Source organism: Microcaecilia unicolor, chromosome 8 (assembly GCF_901765095.1).
Source record: "Microcaecilia unicolor chromosome 8, aMicUni1.1, whole genome shotgun sequence".
Classification (NCBI taxonomy): domain Eukaryota; kingdom Metazoa; phylum Chordata; class Amphibia; order Gymnophiona; family Siphonopidae; genus Microcaecilia; species Microcaecilia unicolor.
The window spans coordinates 181168849-181189434 of NC_044038.1; the positions used below are offsets into that span (position 1 = coordinate 181168849).

General features: G+C 41.5%; 1 long non-coding RNA gene across 1 annotated transcript in view; it reads left to right on the plus strand.

Annotated features, from left to right (window-relative positions):
- The window catches only part of LOC115476420, a 35666-nt gene extending 16023 nt beyond the window's left edge, over positions 1–19643 (plus strand). The window contains exon 2 of the long non-coding RNA XR_003943177.1: positions 16773–19643. This is a non-coding gene — a long non-coding RNA (uncharacterized LOC115476420). The remainder of the gene's footprint in view (positions 1–16772) is intronic.
- Positions 19644–20586: the final 943 nt, after the last annotated feature.

Genomic DNA, 20586 nt, shown 5'->3' on the forward strand with positions numbered 1-20586 from the left:
TCCTGAAGCCGTAAGTACAATGGGAGATCATTCTATCAAGGATGACCCGGTACGCACGGATTCAAGATGGAACTACCACACATGGTTGGGACCTTGACCTCAATAGATAACAAGGCATATAAGGGAGTCAGCAAATCAGCATGATAGGAGGGATAACGAGTATAACAAACACACCAAATAAATATGATAACTAAAACTTCCAGGCCCATCTTAGCCTGGCTCAGTTTAATACAATATTTGCTATACCAGCCTTTGCAGGTGTACATCAGGGCTTCCAATGGATGTACTATTTGCACCTGTCTAAAAACAGTGCCGCACTGCTGGATCAGGCTACTTAGGGCATTTAACAGCTGACATAATTCAAGAAGAAATCACTGACTGGGTTGGGAGACCGGGAGACTTTCAGAGGCACATTGCATGACTGTTGGAAAACCTCTGCCCAAGAAGAAAGGGGATACCCTAGGGTCATCACGCTCAGTCCATTTAAACCTTTACTTGAATCTTTAAACTGTCTACTTCCTAACCTAGATGCTTCAGCACTCAAAAAAACCAGACTATGCTGACATCACTTCTTGTGAGGGTAAATCCCTTGCCACAGGATGTTTATCTACTTCTGCTAATGAGTTATGGATCATTCCCATGTGTGTTTGAGTATGCTGAGAAATGTAGGAAAGCTATATATGGGAATAATCATACTTCTCCCCCCCCCCCCTTTTCCCATCAAGTAGCAATAGAAGATGTGTGTGTGTGTTCTAGGGAGTCCGGGGGGGGGGGGGGGGGGGGAAGTTGCTGATCTGATTGAGAAGAGCCCCAGGGACTGTACTGCAAACCATTTCCCTACTGGTAGGAATGCCACAAAATAGACAGAGCAGTTGGGGAGTTTAGTGAGAGGCCCAGATCACACGCTCCTGACTTCCTGGGTTATGGGAGGCAGACAGACAGCTTGCAGAGGGCTATGGGAGAGGGCTGAAAGGGGTGAATGAAGCATGTGAAACTTTGACACAAGACCCAAGGAAGCTCTCAGCTTTTTTTTTTTCCCCACAACTTTTTCAAAAAGAAAATGTTTAAGCCCAGCTAGTTTTGGACTCTAAAATGGAAAGGTGGTAAGTTAATACATGCTGCAGAAGGAGCATAGGCTATTGATCTCAGACTGCAGTTCTCCTGCACCTATGACACTAGCAGGCAGCCCATTTCAGCATCTTACAGCTCACTGTTACTTTCTTCTTTAATGCAAACTGTTAGACCACTTTTAAAGGTAACAAATAGAAATAAAACAAAACAGAGAAAAGATGGTGATACCTTTTTTATTGGACTAACTTTTAATACATTTATTGATTAGTTTTCAAAGGTAACACCTTCTGATCTGAAGAAGAAAGGAGTTTATTTTATTATTGATTTATTATTATTATTTATTTATTTAGATTTTGCTCACACCTTTTTCAGTAGTAGCTCAAGGTGAGTTACATTCAGGTACTCTGGATATTGCCTTTGAAAGCTAATCAAAAATGTTAGTCCAATAAAAAAAAAAGCTATCACCATCTTTTCTATGTTTGGTTTATTTCTATTAATTTTCTTTAATGCACAAAGGCTGCTCCTTAATAGTTAATAAACCCAAATCTGTAGCTGCATACACTGACCTTGAAAGGAGCAGGAAATGTAGAGGAACTTTCTGAACTAACTCAGAAGAGGAAGTGCCAGAAATGTAGTGACTAGTGTGGCAGTCCTGTATAAATCAGGTGTGCAGATGCGGCAGTACTGCAGTCACAGGGCAGACGCATTCAGAGGAGGCTGCAGCCTGGTCCATGACCACTGATATGGCTTTACTGCAGTCCTGGTTTTCCAATGCATTTCATGATGGCCTGCTGCCCTACTGGAAGCAGAGGCAAGACTACCATACTAACAGGGTTAAGAGACCAGTGTCAGTAGGGTCACTGTCTGTCTTATGAATGCAGGTAGCGTACAGGGACCTAAACAACCTGGTGTGTTCGATAAGGCCATGCTGCTTAGTATTAATAAGGCACCAGTGACTGGATATGTCTCAGACAGAACAGGGCCATACTTCTGTGTTATGGCTGACTATAAAGACCTGAATGGTCCACCCAGTCTGTCCAACAGTCACACTCACTATCCAATCATGATTACACCAACAACGAATGTGATATAAAGTATTTGATTATGGTCTTTCTTTGGCATTTCTGGGACATATACCATAGAAGACTGCCCCACACTCTCCTTACGTTCCGACTACTGGAGTTGCTGTCGAAGCCCACTCCAGCCTATCAGAATCCATCTGGTCATTTGCGAGAGACAGACTGTAAAATCTGCCCGGCACTGTTCTCATGTTCCAGCTACCGAAATTGTTGTCAAAGCACTTTTCAGCTTATCCTAAACCAGACTGCCATATACAAACCGTATTAGTCTGCCCAGCACTGGCCTTAGTTCTTCACAGCCGAGTCATCATCTAAGCGTCACTCGACACATCCACAGACATGCAGCCACTTTTAAAGTTTTTTTTTTAATACCATCCATTTTCTAATTAGAGATCCTGTGTGTTCATTCCGTTCCTTTTTGAATTTCATCACCACTTTTGCCTCTACCACCTCCCTCAGGAGGGTATTCCAGGCATTGACCACCCTCCCTGTGAATAAGAATCTCCTGACATTACCTCTAAATGTACCACCTCATAACCTCACTTCACATCCTCTAGTTTTATGATTTCCCTTTCTCTGTGACCCTCAGCACAACACCAGACAGCTGAGTAAGTTTTCACTCTTACTGGAAAATAAAGCCAGATATTGGTTATCAGAGCATAAGGTTAAGAATGACATTTCCTATAACAGAGTTTATGCTCTGGAGAAGGCAGAAAGTGAGAATGCCAACTGCCATGGCAGTTCCCAGTTCCTTGTTCTAAGAAAGAAAAGGGAACCTTAAAAGGCAGAGTTTCAGCCTGCTGTGTAGGCACCTTGCCAGATGTTCAATTTGCTCCTTAAAATAGTTACAGGGGGATAAGTAAGAGAGAGACAGACAGATAGATGGAGGGATTTTAAGCAAGAAAACAAAGCTCTCTCGAGGTCCAGTGTCAGGCTGCAAGAACCACGCGCAGGATCTGGGGCGGCAGAGATGCCAGGATGTTATTGGCATTGCCAGGTCAGGCTCTGAAACCAGTTTCAGTAAATTCTGGGTTTACTGGAGTTTACATTTTTAAGCAAAGGACTACAGCTACCAGAATGCATTGGATGCATCAGTGTTCCATAAAACCTAAACCTACCAGGAATTTGCACTATGCTATCATTGTAGACCAACCACCACGGGAGCCCTTGAAGAACTAAGGAAGAATATTCTCATAGGGAAACTTCAATCTCCTACTGGATTGTATTGGCGTGAAAGGGATTTTTCTATGGCTTAAAGCTTTTTCCGGATAGTTAGGCCAAATAAATACTGGATTTCTGCCGTTAACAGCAAACATTCCTTACTGGCTTTGGTGGTAGGGGCAAGATGACTACCCAGAGCAGCCACTCCAAGTGGAGATTGCAGATACATGCATTGTGATTAGATCCAAGAGAAATACTTTCCATTTGGGTCTCACTGGGACAGGTATGCAGTCTTTCTGCCAGTATTCCAGTACTTTCCAGTGCCTGAAAGCCCCTGCTGTGCATGTTCCAGGCTGCCCATGGCAAGTGATAACATACACCCCACAGCAGGATGGAAGCTTGGCAGGTTTTCAAGCAGCCCCTCAGGAGTGCCACAAGAGTTTCATACAAAGTGTCACTATGGCTGCTCCTCCCATGCTAGCTGAATGATTTTGTGGCTTTTTCAGGACATTTCCCAGTGCTCTGCCAGTCACTTCCAGAATGGAGGGAAGGTGAGATGGGTACCATTATGCTGCTCTCCCTGTGCAACACACCTGCTGTTCCTAAATATTGCCTCTGTGATTCTCCAGCTCTTAGGTTGGAGCAATGAAAGGCAGGATACTGACTTCAGCACTAGGCAATGATCAGGAATAGAGGGGTTGTCTGATTTGTTATCATCAATGTATCATTTTAAGTTTCTGCTTGGTTGGCAGTCGCTGGTTTGTTTTTTTGATTGCTCTGTTACAGAGGACAATTTCTCATCATAGACAGAAATCAAACAAAATAAAACATAGAAAAGAAAATAAGATGATACCTTTTTTATTGGACATAACTTAATACATTTCTTGATTAGCTTTCGAAGGTTGCCCTTCTTCCTCAGATCGGAAATAAGCAAATGTGTCTTATTTCCGATCTGAGGAAGAAGGGCAACCTTCGAAAGCTAATCAAGAAATGTATTAAGTTATGTCCAATAAAAAAGGTATCATCTTATTTTCTTTTCCATGTTTTATTTTGTTTGATTTCTATCGATAACCTTAAGAGTGGACTAACACGGCTACCACACTCCTCATCATAGACAGAAATCTCAGGCTAGTGTTGTATTACTGCAATGTTGAATTTCTTTACACCCTAAGCTATGGATTGTTTGACACCAAATTACTAAGTCCATCCTTGTTAGAGATAAGTATCTGTCTGGTATGGATCACTGCCCTCCATGTCTTTTAAAAACATGTCCAGAAGGCAGTGTTACACACCCCATATCAAATAAAGATATCTGGGTCAATATTCAAAACCACTGATGGAGTCAGCATTGAGTGCTATGTACATATTTTTTGTGTATTTTTCCTTTATTTTACATAATATCCCAGCATTGACAAAATATAATGTTAGACCATATAAGCTGCTATTTGGCCAAAGCTGCGTTTAAAACGGGGTGGGTGTTGAGGCGGGCTAGGGGTTAGGGATGAGACAGAAGTTAAGATGGAAAGTAACAAGATGGCATTTAAGACTGAGCACAGAAATGGAGCACTTTGTCCAGATAAGCTATACAGTTGAACTTCTGACAGCATTTTTGGCATTTATTGGCCAAAAATGCACATTAATTTAATTGGAATTCATGTATTTATAATCCACCTAACCACAAAGTTCAAAGTGGATTACAATAAACCAAAGTTAACGACTAGTAGTACAATATTAGCACCTTAACATTCTAGTGTACCTGAATGTAACTCACCTTGAGCTACTACTGAAAAAGGTGCGAGCAAAATCTAAATAAATAAATATACAGCAGAATTTTAATCATATCAATAATCAATCTTACAATAAACTATAGCAAAAGAAAGTAAAACTTATTTCAAAAACAGTGTCAATGATTGATAAAATGTTTTTTTTTTAAATAGCCAAGTTTTCAAAGTTCTTGTAAATCTAAAATTATTAAGACAAGATCTAATTTCATGTGGTAACATATTCCATAGCATTGAGTCCTGACCTAGGATTGTCCTTTTCCTGATACTTTGCAAACAATACTGTTCCCTTGGAGGAACAAATAGTCTAAGCTCCTGGGTACATCTAAAAGGCTCTGAGACTAATGTATTTGTAAGCATTTTGAAAAAAAAAAACAGGGGCTCAACCCATAAAGAGCTTTAAACACTAAAAAGAGCCCCTTGAATTCAGTTCTGGCTTTTACAGGGAGTCAATGAATTTCTACCAACAAAGGATTGACATGATCAAACAGAGCCACCCAGAATTATTTATCAGTGGCATTTTGAACCATTTGGAGTCTGTGCAATTGTCCATATATATTACGGGATTTGCTGGACCACTGAATAATGTACCCCTGGTTTAAAAATTCATTTCATTAGAAAGGGAAAGCATGTCCCTAGTGTGCAAAACACACAGTGAGTAACAGATAGCACTTCCTTGTCTGCTGGCTCTGACTGCCATCTTCTGGCAGCCTGGTATGGGTAAACAAAAAGAAGCACAAAAGAGTCTCCAGAATTGGAACAATGGTACAATCGTTAATGTAGTTGGCCCAACACCGGCCGTGTTTTGGTGCTCAAATGTGCCTGCCTCAGGGGTCGAGATCAATATTTCTTTAAAAAATGCACTCAGTCTGATTGTACCTAACGCTTCTAAAATCTGTAATGAGGTTCCAAAAACCGTTTTAGTATCTTAGATAAATTGTAGTGGACACTTCCGGAAAAGCCACAGCTTTTTGTTTGCTGTATTTTGTGTACTTTTGGACCCTCTTTCTTGCAGCCTGGTATGGGTGACAGGAAGCAAATTTCTCAATCAGGTGAGAAAGAGACAAAAGCTTGGCTTACGGGATGACTTTCAGTAGATTGCAGCAAAGTAAGTTTGTTCACCATCTTGGCGCCAATTTTCATAAAGAGTGGTGTATTAAATAAAAATATTACTATAGCATAGTGCAGGTGATTGTGAGTGAGATACCAATGTGTATTAGCAGGACAGAGATCTTACGTGGGAAAATGTGGGATACAAATTCAATAAATAAATGTGCTTTCAAGGTAGCCAAGCAGTGGGATGAGAGATTGATTGGGTGACAAGGAAGTGGTATTACGAAACAGAAACAAGTTGAGAAAGTATACAGAGCATGACCTATGTAATTCTTTCCAACCCCTCTGCAGGTGATGGAAAGGGTGGGGAGGGATGGTTAAACGGAGTTGCAACCAAGAATTTTGTTGGTATGGAAAGAATAAAATGAATTGTTGTAATATATCAAACCATTAGATGTCACTGTCAGCAGATTTCAAAGGATGCCTCTTTACCAAGGCAACAAGTATTGCCTTCTTCACCATTAGATGGCAGTACACATAGAAACCAGAAGCAAACTGTACAGTTACAGTTCAGTCAATAGTTGCCGCATAGGTAGTAACTAGTAAGAAAACTGTATGGTTCAGTCACTAGGTTTCATATTAGAATTTACAACAAATAAATAAATAAATACCTGAGCCATTAAGATCCAGCGGGGAAACTAGGAGGCTGCATAGTGGGGAAAGAATGCAGAGCATTTCTCAAGAAATTATTTTCAATTCCTCTACATGGGTGTGTGAGTGTGTTTCTTTGTGTGTTTGTGTATTTGAGTATGTGTGTTTCTGTTTTGTTTGTATGTGTCCATATGTGCCAGTGACTAGTGGCTTGGAGGTAGATATTAAACAAACAGGCAACATATCGATCCTTGGGGTACCCCTGTTGTACTCTGGAACCTCTGGTCTAATCTGGCCCATTTTTCAATTTTGTGTGTGTCTTTTCCTCAGTGATGAATCTGCACCCTATGTCTTATGCGATTAGAGCTGACTGAGGATCTAAATATACATACCACAGAGCAATGTTTCCTAAGTCCGGTCCTAGAGTACCCCTTGCCAGTCAGGTTCATGCATATTCACTGTGGATATCCTGAAAACCTGACTGACAAGGGGTACTCCAGGACTGGACTTGGGAAACACTGTCCTAGAGAAGAGGAAGGAGGTAGGAATATAGCAGACACATTCAAAGCAAAGAATGACGCAGAGATGAAGTTTGTCCCCATCCTCACCCTGTCCGTGCAACAGTACAAAATCTCATTTGTAGAAAAACTGAGTGATTGCCTTTTATCAAAAATGGCACAGAGCTATTTCGGAGGAATTTGAATTTGTAGGGATGAGGACAAAAGCTTTGGAAAAATGTTGTAGATGAGATATGAAGAGAACAGATTAAACTGAGGAGCAACATAACTATTCCTTTATAGGAAGAGTAGATATGCAGAAGAGCAACCCAAGGGAAGTGATAAGGACAACAAAAGTACAGGAAGAGAAGAAATCCTGAAAGAAGTGCAGCAGAGTCCCGAGATGTGAGCTGCAGAATGGAGAGGTTAGATGGGATTTTGCACCTTCTCATCTGCTGACCTTTCTGTGCTTCTTTGTCTTCCAAAAAAGTGTAGACAAAAGCAAAAGTAGAGGGCAGACCAAATGTATATCCAAACTTTGGGCTTATTAAAATATAAAAACAGACTCAACGCAGTTCTGCGTTTTGGCACCTGCCTCAGTAGTCAATCAATCTCAGCCAATGATGATGACGACAACAAATAATAGACTAAGACATCAAAGGTTACAGCATAACAATGTGAATTATCATAAAAATCACCAGAGCATGTTAACTCGTGACAGGATTGAGAAAAATTACAGAAGGACCTTACAAGACTGGGAGACTGGGCAGCTAAATGGCAGATGACATTTAATGTGAGCAAGTGCAAGGTGATGCATGTGGGGAAAAAAAGAACCCGAATTATAGCTATATCATGCAAGGTTCCACGTTAGGAGTTACGGACCAAGAAAGGGATTTGGGTGTCGTCGATAATACACTGAAACCTTCTGCTCAGTGTGTTGCTGTGGCTAGGAAAGCAAATAGAATGTTGGGTATTATTAGGAAAGGTATGGAAAACAGGTGTGAGGATGTTATAATGCCGTTGTATCGTTCCATGGTGCGACCGCACCTTGAGTATTGTGTTCAATTCTGGTCGCCGCATCTCAAGAAAGATATAGTAGAATTGGAAAAGGTGCAGCGAAGGGCGACTAAAATGATAGTCGGGATGGGACGACTTCCCTATGAAGAAAGACTAAGGAGACTAGGGCTTTTCAGCTTGGAGAAGAGACGGCTGAGGGGAGACATGATAGAGGTATATAAAATAATGAGTGGAGTGGAACAGGTGGATGTAAAGCGTCTGTTCACGCTTTCCAAAAATACTAGGACTAGGGGGCATGCGATGAAACTACAGTGTAGTAAATTTAAAACAAATCGGAGAAAAGTTTTCTTCACCCAACGCGTAATTAAACTCTGGAATTCGTTGCCGGAGAAAGTGGTGAAGGCGGTTAGCTTAGCAGAGTTTAAAAAGGGGTTAGACAGTTTCCTAAAGAAGAAGTCCATAAACCACTACTAAATGGACTTGGGAAAAATCCACAATTCCATGTATAGAATATTTGTACGTTTGGGAAACTCGCCAGGTGCCCTTGGCCTGGATTGGCCGCTGTCGTGGACAGGATGCTGGGCTCGATGGACCCTTGGTCTTTTCCCAGTGTGGCATTACTTATGTATTTATGCTATCAAAACATGCTCTGCTTTGGTGATTTTTATGACGCTTCATGTTGTTATGCTGTTAACATCTGATGTCTTAGCCTATTATTGTTATTATCATCATTGGCTGAGAATATTTGATGGACTCCTGAGGCAGGCGCCAGAACACAGAACTGCGTTGTGTCTGGTTTTATATTTTAATAAACCCACTGTTCGGATATACATGTGATCTGCCCTCTACTTTTGCTTTTGTCTACACTTTTTTTTGTGATTTGTTGCTAGGGGGATACTTCTTGCTTGTTTTGTTCGTTGTTTTCTTTGTCTTCCCAGCCAGGCTGAGGCTAGCTAGGCCTGGATTTATCCCCATTGCCTCTGTAGATTGGTAGGTTTGATTTTCTTGGAGAATTTAAGATGAACGGGAAAAACCAGGCTGTGTTACTCTGTCCAGAGGTTGCAATTCTCCTGCTGTCTAGTGAAAAGCAGGCCGGACTTCGGCTCAATGGGTACAAAAACGGGAGATACAACACACTTAACAGACAAAAGAATGCCCCAGATCTTTTGCTAACCACTTCCTCTACTCATGGAAAGCAAAGGACCCTGCAAGGCTTTAAAATTAATACCATAAACCTGCTTTTTGTTCCTGGTATTATAATTTATCTCAGCCTGAACCACAAAGAAAAACACAAGCTCCTCTTTGCCCTCTTCGGCTGGTTGCCAGATTCAAGATTCGAGCTGTTTAATGTTCAGCCCCAGGAACCTGGCTTTAACCATAAAAGGCCAGCATTTTCTGCAGCCCAATCACACAAAAGCAAAAGCTATTTTTAGTTAGCAGGACTACGTCTGAATTCAGTATTAAAATAAGATTATAGAGCCAGATAGACCCCCCCTTCCTTCCCCCTCCCTTTTCCTTCCCCTTTCTACTTTTTATATAAAGTCTAATAAGGATATACACTGGAATTAATAGCTTATTAAAAACTAAACCTTTATACATTATAAACACATCAAACAAAAATGTTCCCCCAATGATAAACTGTCCATGAATACCTGTTAAGTAAAAAAATGTACTCAATGTACAGGACTCTGTTAAGACCTCAGTTAGAATATTGTGTACAACTCCACCCACACCTTCAAAAAATGTCAGTCAGTCCAGAGTGTGGGTACTAAAATGGTCAGTGATCTTTGTCACAAAGCATATGGGAACAGACTTAAAGATCTCAATATGTATACTTTGGAAGAAAGGCAGGAGAGAAGAAATATGAGAGAGATGTTTAAATACCTCCACGGTATAAATGCACAGAAGGCAAATCTCTTTCAACTGAAAGAAGTTCTGGAATGAGGGACATAGGATGAAAATGAAAGGCGACAAACTTAGAAGTAACCTGAGAAAATACTTCACGGAAAGGGTGATGAATTCGTAGAACAGCCTCCCAGTGGAGGCGATAGAGATTGAAGACTGTATCTGAATTTAAAAAAAGCTTGGGAGAAGTACATAGGATAAGAGGTGGGGGGGGGGGGGGGGGGGTTTCAAAGGGAGCAGCCACCACCCCCCCCCCCCAAGTGGATTTTTATTATTATTATTATTATAATTATTATTAGTAGTACTACAGTCTTATAACCCCCAAAATACCAAAAGTTCACTGTGGGTAACAGACAAAGGCTGATCATCAGGAATTACAATATTTTAAACCAAATTATATGATAATTTTCAAAAAATACACCATTACCACATATTAGTAAAATTTCTTAAAAAGAAATGTCTTAAGAGCTTTCCTAAATTAAAGATAACTACAAATTCTTAAAAGAAAAGAAAGAAAAATCTAAAACTGTGCAGCCTGACAGCAGCTTCCTGGGATGGAATGGAAGGATCTGAGCAGGAGGAAAGTTTTTGTTTAATTATAACTTTTCTTTGTTTTAGTTTCATTTTCTTTTGTTCCAGTGTCCTTCATTTTGTTCTGTTTTTTTTTGTTTTGTTTTAATAAAAATTTTTTTTTAAATGAACCAAAGAAAAACAGAATGAAAAGGAAGTGACATCACCACAATGAATGGCTGCCTAGCTCCTTCACTCTCATCTTGAGCACGTTAGCATTAGCCACTTTCATCCATGGATTTTCTTACTTAATTCAGAGGTATTTGGCTCGACTTAGCTGCCAGGACATGAGTAAAGCATCCTCCTCAAAGGAGGAAGACTGTGAATGATCATCCGGACAAGTTTCTGGTAGGGCCTCTGTGCACCATGTGTCGCCGTTCCAGCTCTCCCCCTCGGATTCAGATTTACCTTTTTTCTTTGGCTGAAATTAACTGCCTCCGTCAAAAAAAGGTATATCTAAAGAGCTGAGAAAGTTCCTGTCCGGGATACAGGCAGACATTAAGTCATCCAAAGAAGAGATTCTTGAGTGCATTGCGACCCTCAGCTTGGATATCCGCGAGCTAGTGTGGAAGATATAGAGCTGAAAATACCTCTCATACTGAGGACACGGCAAAGCAGCAAGATGATCTTTTACACATGTTGGATAACCTGGAGAACCATGGACACAGGAAAAACCTTTGATTCCATGGAGTACCGGGGGTGGGGGGGGGGAGTCAGATGTACCGGTGATAGTTCACACCACCTGCGCTTCCTTAATGATCTCTGATTCGGTTCCTTTTCCAATTGAGCTGGAGAGAGCTCATTGTTCGCTGGGTCAACGTGCAGATAACCAACCGTGAGACATAATTGCTCATTTTGTCAAATATTCTGACAAAGAACTTGTGCTTCACCATACCAGGCAGGCTCATTTGGATTATAACATCAAAAGTTTTGGCTAATCGACTTGCGATTGTCCTGCCCTCCATCATGCACCCTGATCAAGTGGGCTTTGTGGCCCAATGTCAGGACATGGATGTTTGCAGATTGCTGGACTTGTTATATCTGGCTAAGCATGATCAGATTCCTATGTGCCTTCTCAATCTAGATGCTGAGAAGGCTTTTGATAGGGTCCATTGGCCTTTTATGTATCGGGTTATGAACACTTTGGTTTAGGCCCATATTTTTGGGGATGGATCCAGGCCTTCTACAATTTCCCTACAGCCTGTGTTTGCGTAAATGGAGGGAATTCCACCTTGTTTTCTTCAGCTAGAGGTACTCAACAGGAGTGTCCTTTTTCTCTTATGCTTTTCACTATGGTCATGGAGTTTTTTTGCAGCTATGTTGCATTTGGACCCCGACATCTCTGGTGTATGTATTGCTGACTGGGAACATAAAATGGCTCTCTTTGCAGACTATGTGCTTCTGACTCTTATTTGACCCTTAATTTCATTTCCTAGTCTTTTGCGGGTTATTGAGAGTTATTCTGCTGTTTCTGGGTTCAAAATTAACAAGAGTACATCGGAGGTATTAAATGTCACTGCCTCAGGGGCTTCTGGACTCCTTGCAGTCTTCCTTTCCATTTCATGAGCCTCACATGGACTTCGATACTTGAGGGTTTCTCTTGACCCCATCTTATTTGGATTTATTTTCTGCTAATTACTCCGGTTTGGTTCGGGGACTCTCTCGTGACTTGAATCGTTAGGAGGGTTTGGACGTATAGTTACAGTTAAAATGAATGTCTTACCGCATTTACTTTACTTATTCCAGGTTCTTCCCCTCAGTCTGTCTCAGGGCTTCCTCTCTAAGTTGCAGGATCATATAATTCGCTTTATTTGGTCTGGTAAACAACCTGACTTATCTAGTTCTTTTCTACACCAGGACAAGCAAAGGGGTGAATGGGAGTCCCCATCTTTTGGTACCATAGGGCAGCCCAGGCTCATTCAGCGCTGGAATGGTAACAGGCACATCCCCACAAATTGTGGGTTTATTTGGAACAGATCTCTCTGAGCTTGTGACCGTTGGGTGCCCTCACGTGGCTTCCATGTAAACATAGGTGTCTTGGTAGTGGGCTGTGTCCCTCAATTTACACTATATTCTACTATTGGGACAGTCTTTTCTTGTGTCAGGATCAACTGTTGTCAACCATACATCTATTTTGTCACAGCACATCTTACTTCCATAGCTTTCAATCCTTTGTTCCCCCTGGGCTTGTCCCTGGAGCGTTTACATAATGGTATTCCCTTGGCCTCAAGATTTGGGGTCAGATATTCAAGGATGATACTCTGCTCACTTTCTCTTCCCTGCAGGAGGACTACCCTCTTTTGACCCAGAATAGCTATGTGTTCCAACTATCTCACTTTCTTTCCTCGCCCTCCATTCGTTCTCAGATACTTCGGGAGGATTCTTTTTTGGAAGACATGTGAAGACTTGAGAAGTACTTGCCTATACAAACATCTTTGCTAACATTCATTGGTCTACACTTTACATCAACTGAACTGGCAGCATCATTTGTTGCCTGGGGCTAGAGGAGGATGAGTGGAGCACTCTGGAAAAAGTACTATTGAAGGTGTCTGTTTCTTTGACCTTTAAGGAAAATGCTGTTATTTTTGTTTCATTGGTACTTCTGCTCGCCTTCAACATATTTTCTCTGGAGCATCTGGCTTGTGTTAGAGGCGATGCGGGAAGGTTGGTACAATGGGTCACATTTTGTGGACTTGGGTGAAGGTTCGGGCTTTTGGAGAGCAATTTAACATAGACTTCAGCGTTGGTTGGATCACCCAATTCCTTGGTCACCAGTTTTTTTTCCTTTTTTCCCTAAGAAAGTCCTGGATTTAAGCCTCCACAAGCTCTTTTGGTGAGGCATGCTATGTGTGCTGCTCGAGTGCCCTTGTCGGCAAACTGGAAACAAGAGACTGTTCCCTCACTGGTGAAGTGGCTCACTAAATTATGGCACATTTGTGAAATGGAGCGCCTGTTAGCTGTTTGCTGATGCTCTCTTCATAAATGGGAAGTTACCTGGGAACCTTTTCTAAGTCATTGCCCTGCTTGACTGATGATCTTTCCTGTTCCTGGTTTCCTTGGGAAGGGGAGGGGAAGTTATATCTAAAAAGCCTAAATGTTTTGAAGTTTCACAGTGTTTCTTTTTGGTGCAGGGGACGGGTTGGGAGATTGTTCTCTATGATATATTACCTCTCTAGTTTTTGTGACCCAACAGCTTTTGTCTGTATTGTTGTTTTGATGGCAGATGTTTGTATTTCTCCTTGCCCTTTGACTATCAATAAAGACATCTTATAAAATAAAATAAAAAAACAGAATGAAAAAAAGAAGCCATTGTGGAGTCCTTCATTTCATTTTGCTTTTTGTTCTTGAGTGCTGTTTAGCTATTAGAGCTAAGAGAAAATCCTTCAGAAAATGGAAGGAGGATCCAACTAAAAAAAATAGGAAACAGCATAAGGAATGACAAGTGAAATGCAAGCGCTGATAAGGAAGGCAAAGAAAGACTTTGAAAGGAAGATTTTGTCAGAGGCAAAAAACCATAGTAAAACCTTTTTTTTAGGTATATTAGAATCAGTAAAAGAATAAGTTGGACTGCTAGATGACTGAGGGGTAAAAAAAAAGGCACTCAGGGAGGACAAGGCCATAGCAGAGAGATTAAATTAATTATTTGCTTTGGTCTTCACAGAGGAAGATATGGGAAAGATACCAGTACCATTCTGGTATTCAATGCTGTCAAATCAGAGAAACTGTAAAAAATTTCTGTAAATCTAGACGATATAATAGGACAAATTGAAGAGTAACAAATCTCCTGGACTGGATGGTATACATCCCAGAGTACTGATAGAATTGAAAAATTAACTTGCAGAGCTTTTGTTAGTAATATGTAATTTATCTTTAAAATCAAGCATGGTACTGGAAGATTGGAGGGCGGCCAACGTAATGCCAATTTTAAAAAAAGGGTTCCAGAGGTGATCTTGGAAATTATAGACCAGTGCGCCTGATATTGGTGCTGGGCAAAATGGTAGAGTCTATTATAAAGATCAAAATTATAGAGCAAATACATAAGCATGGATTAAGAATACAAAGCCAACATGGATTTAGTCAAGGGATATCTTGCCTCGCCAATCTACTACATTTCTTTGATGGGGTGAATAAACACGTGCATACAGGTGATCCAGTTGATGTTGTGTATCTGAATTTTAGAAAGATATTTGGCAAAGTGTCCTTCATTTCATTTGACTGTTGTTGTTGTTTCAGTTTAATTTTGCTTTGTGCAGGTGTCCTTTTATTTGTATGTTTCATTTCATATTTATTAAAGATTTGTACTCCTTAGCATGCAGATGGCTCTTCAATGTTCCTTAAAAAATGTAGGAGGTACTACTATTACTATCAATTTCTATAGCGCTACCAGATGTACGCAGCACTGCACGCTAAACATGTAAGAGACCATCCCTGCTCAATAGAGCTTACAAGACAGAGAAAGAGGACAAATAAGAGATAAGGGAATTACTTACTTAAGGTGGGAATGCTAAAACAGACATGAATAGGAGTTAGGAGATGATATAGAAAGTTTGTGTAGAGCTTGGCACTGGGTAGCATATTTACTTCAAAAGATAACTCTGCACTAACCAGATGTAGGAGAATGGCGCACAGCATGTTAAATGTACGTTAGAGTGGAGGAGTGGCCTAGTGGTTAGGGTGGTGGACTTTGGTCCTGGGGAACTGAGGAACTGAGTTTGATTCCCACTTCAGGCACAGGCAGCTCCTTGTGCCTCTGGGCAAGTCACTTAACCCTCCATTGCCCCATGTAAGCCGCCTTGAGCCTGCCATGAGTGGGAAAGTGCGGGGTACAAATGTAACAAAAAAAAAATGAACCTCAATGCAGAGAAGTGCATGAAAGACTAAGGCTAAGCATATGGAAGATGCTTTAATATCATGTCAGGAGGCGGCATAGAAGGGTTAGTTTGATTGCTCCACATACCCCCTGGACATCTCATCTCATCCCGACACTCAAGTCATACCCCTTCCCCAAAATGGCTCCTCCAATCTTCTCACTCCAGAATGGCAACCCCACACCCTGATTTCCCCCCCCCCCTCAAAAATAAATCCCCGGTAGTCTATTGGACCTCCCCCTCCTCCCCATATACCTAGTTGCAAGATATATGGGTGCACAGTACTTGCAAACGTTTCACCTAAACCACTGTTTGGAAAGTGCCCCTAAAAGTGCAGTAGAAAAGTGGCCCAGTGGTTAGGGTGGTGGACTTTGGTCCTGGGGAACTGAGTTTGATTCCCACTTCAGGCACAGGCAGCTCCTTGTGACTCTGGGCAAGTCACTTAACCCTCCATTGCCCCATGTAAGCCGCATTGAGCCTGCCATGAGTGGGAAAGCGCGGGGTACAAATGTAACAACAACAAAAAAAAACATATACTAGGGATATAATTGACATGTAAAGTTTGAGTGCAATTTTTATTACTGGCAGATCCTAGAAAGAATTTATATTCTAGCTTCAGTTTTCTTTAGTAGACAGTTTTAGATCAAATGTCAGTCAAATCCAAGCAGACTGATATTTGAATGACACCTTCTGAGTGAATGAGCAGCCTAATGGTTAGTGCAGTGGGCTGAAAACCTGGGGAACTGTGTTTGATTTTCATTATGGCTCTTTCTGATCTTGGGCAAGCCACTTAACCCTCCATCACCCCAGGTACAACTTAGATTGTGAGCCCACTAGGGACAGAAAAAGTACCTGCATATAAAAAATGTAAACCACTTTGATTGTACCACAGCGAGATGGTATATCGACCCCTTTGACCCTTCTCATGGCTTGACCCAAGCACAGGCACTTGCCTCGTCTTTGAAATCTTGATGAACACGTACAGGGGATCACTGCATGCAGTGACCGTGCTCTGATTTAGGCAGGCTTTCCTCAGCCCCATAGTCCAAACATTGCCCAGACCCTTGTCTCAGAAGGAAACCTTCTTATGACTAACATGTTTCATTCTGTTTCTTGCAGGTCTGAATTTGGTCCTAGAATAAAGACCTTTGAGGAAGGTTGTCAGAACATATCCATGGAAGGGGCCTCAATGACCATGTAATGAGAACCAGCAAAATTAGAAGAGATACAATCAAGCTTCAGTTGCCAGAGAAGACAAAGGGAGAGGCAAATGCAGAACTGCTGGAACACAGTGCAATGAATTCTTGTTATATTGTGTGAAGGAGAGACTAAAACCTAGAGTCCTTCATCTCTCCTAGCTGCCCTCTACAGGTATCTGGAGGTATCTGAATAACTGCAATTCAGTGATTAGTGTCACTAGCCCTTCCCTCCTCCTCATTTATCTCTCTGCTGAATTTGTCTCTCATACCCTTCTGCATTTTAACTTTGTAAACTGCATAGATGCCTATTTAAGGCCCACTGCGGTATATCAAATGGAATAAAAAAAATACATGCACATAGCTCACTCATGAAGTGGCTGCAACTGTGATTCTAAAGTCCTAGAAAAACAGTAGTATCGTACCTGTAGATAGAGCACTGGATATATTCTAGCAATCTTTTTAAGTTACTTAGATTGCTCTCTCTCACACACTAACACACCAACCTGTTCCTGTCCTGAAGAATTCTAGGCCACATTCCATTTCATAGAGTTTTATGACCAAAGTTTGTTGCATATGGGCCCAAATACTTTCTACCCCTGCACCTGACACATGTGTTCAAAGCGTGTGTAGCTGAAGGATTAAAAGGGAACCTGGTGGAAGTTTGTCCAACTTGACCTATCCTGCATGCTTTAGCCAGCACTTATCAGAGCCAACCAATATTTATTTATTAGGATTTATCTATCACCTTTCAGGAGGAATTCACTCAAGGCAGTGTACAGCAAGATGCTCTCCCTTTCCCCTTGTCTTCATATGGGAAGACCAATGGACTAATTTCCTCACTGTCTCCCAGCCCTGGGTGCAGTGCTGCATCTCTGGTCAGTTGTGAGTCTGAGATGAAGCACTGTAGCTCGGGAAGGGAGGAACTGTGCATCAAAGATGAACATGAAGAAGTCTGCTGGAGGACTCCTGCCCTACAGGAAGAGCTACAGCCTACAGGCTGACCTACAAAAGAACCTACACCAATGGGAAGACGTGCAACCAACAGGATGTCGTATGAATGATAGGACAACTCATCACAGGACAGACACTGACAAGCCGATAAAAACCAAACTGATCTTAGAGATAATAACTGTATTGAAGAAGAAACACTTCTCACTAAGATACCTAATGGCAGGTAATAGGAAAACACACTTGGGCAGTGGTTCCCAAACCTGGTTCTGGAGGGCACCTCAGCCAGTCATCATTTTGGGTTACCCACAATGAATATTCATGAGAGAGATTTACATGCACTACCTCCACTGCTTGCAAATCTTTTCATGAATATTCAATTCAGTGTGGGTATCCTGAAGGGGCACCTGAGGTAGGATCCCAGTCCCAGTAAATTAGGAAGAGTGAGCTTGGATTTTTAACATTTTCAAACTTGTGTTTCATTCCATGTCTTGCGAGTGACAACGCATTCACCAGAAACAGTCCCTAAAACAGCTGAGGGACACAATTTACACCAATGCTGGCACAGAACAGAGAGAGAAGATTTCACAACCTATCCCACCACCTTTGACCTTGGCCTCAGGGTCCAGTTTTCCCAGGAATCCCTTGGGCACAGTGATGGGGATTCCTGGAAATACTGTTCTTGGGGTCAAGGCAGAGCAGCTGGAGAACACTGCAGCAGCCGCCGCCGCCGCCGCCTCCTCCTCCATCTGCTGCACAGGCTCCTTTTCATCTGTGGCTCTGGTGCTTGATCTGAGGAATGCATGTGATGTGAAGGTTGGATTTATGCTCTAATTTTGTCCTGGGGGTGAGGGGAGGGAGAGGAAAATTAAGCAATAACAGGAAAGAGTAAGTTCACTGTAGCCTGAATGCAAACAACAGGGAAGGAGCAGTGTTAGAAATTTCTGAAGCTTATTTTGAGGTTGCACGAAAGAAGGAGACACATAGTCATGTTCTATTAATTTCTGAGAAAGTTTAACACTTCCTCCATCCTGTATCTCACAGAGAACCAGCCAAACCCTTCCCCTCATTGGCTAGGAGATCCTTCCCAGTGAATTTCCATTACTAAAGTCTCTCCTCCCATCATCCTATAACTTTCCCTAATGCAGGGAGATTGGAGGGCACTGGTTCAAGTTCAGCCTCTACTTTTTCTCCATATTTGCCTGCACAAGACTGCTATTATCTTGTGATTCACCTGGACAGTACTGTGATATGGGTAATGTGTGTAGTGCAGTATTAATGGTGATACTAACGATGCTCTTGCATATGAGGACTACTTATGACTTCAAATGGAAAGGGTTCCAAAAGGCTGGAGAGGAAAAGCGAGGGAAAAGCTCTAAAGGGTAGGATTAATGAAGAAGCAAAAGCTACAGACCTGTGTAATGTCACTAATAGGCAAATTAATGGAGGAATGAAATAGTGCACTGGCTTGAGTTTAGTGAGTTACAAGATCTTAAACAAAGCACCATTACACAAGAGGAAAGTCTTGCCAAGCACTACTGATCAATTTCTGCATTGAAGTGAGCAGAGCAGTTCATCAAGGATGCAGAAAACCAGAGTCAAATACTGTGCGACAGGGGAAGAACTAGAAACATCCGCATTGCTGAGGACCTCAAAGGAGGCAGCATCTGGAATCAAGTGAAAGCTTGCTTAATTTGAGGTTTCTCTTTTCATTTAATTTTTTTTCATGTGTATTATATTTATGTTTATACTTTTACTGTTAATGTTCTTTTATAAGTTACTTGGATCCTCGGACTGGACATATGTCTCAAAAATTTTAAAAATAAAAATAGCATTTTCACTTTGTTTTGTCACATTTCTGGCATGCTGTTTTGAGGTAAGACTATTTAAGGTTTATTGACCGCTTTTATTAAGAGACTCACCCAAGTATAGCTGGACATAAACAATATGGGACTTTAGATTTACAGCTACAGTTACTAATGTACAATGCTGTGTTAGGGTGCATTAACAGATGCGTTTGTATTTCACCTCAGATCCCCTTTTACCAACTGCATGGGTTGAGAGCATTAGCGCATATTGATACAATCAGGCACATTAAGAACTAACTGTAATTACTTACCATTTCCAAATTCATAAAAACATAAGCATTGCCAGACTGAGACAGACTGAAGGTCCATCAAGCCCAGTATCCTGTTTCCAATAGTGGCCAAGCCAAGACACAAGTACCTGGCAAGATCCCAGAACAGTAACTACTACTACTAATAGCATTTGTATAGCGCAGATTTTATGCTGCTTATCCTAGAAATAAGTAGTGATTTTCCCAAATCCACCTTAATAATGGCATATGGACTTACTTCTTCTAGACATGCCCCACCTCTTCTGATATGACTTCCTCTTTGGGAGGAGTTCAGTCTGGAGGACGCAGCTGCAGTGTAAAGAGAGCCAAGGTCACAGATGGCTTTCCTGTATAATTAGTACTGCAGCTGCCAGACATGGTAAGAAGGAGGGAAGTAAAGTGCTACAGCTCAGGGAGCACAAAACCAGCACTATGTGCTTTTGTACACTCCCTTATCTCATAGCTCAATTACTGCAATAGCTCTTTTCAGGGCCTGAACTCCGTGAACCAATGACTCCAGCTAGCCCAAACTATGACTATCAAATGTTTGACTCACTCCAGGAAGTATGATCATGTGAATCCCCCACCCCTTCTTCTAGAAGAACACTCTCACATCTGGAATACAAAACTCTCCATTCAGGATTGCTGCCTTACCACTCTCATAGGACAT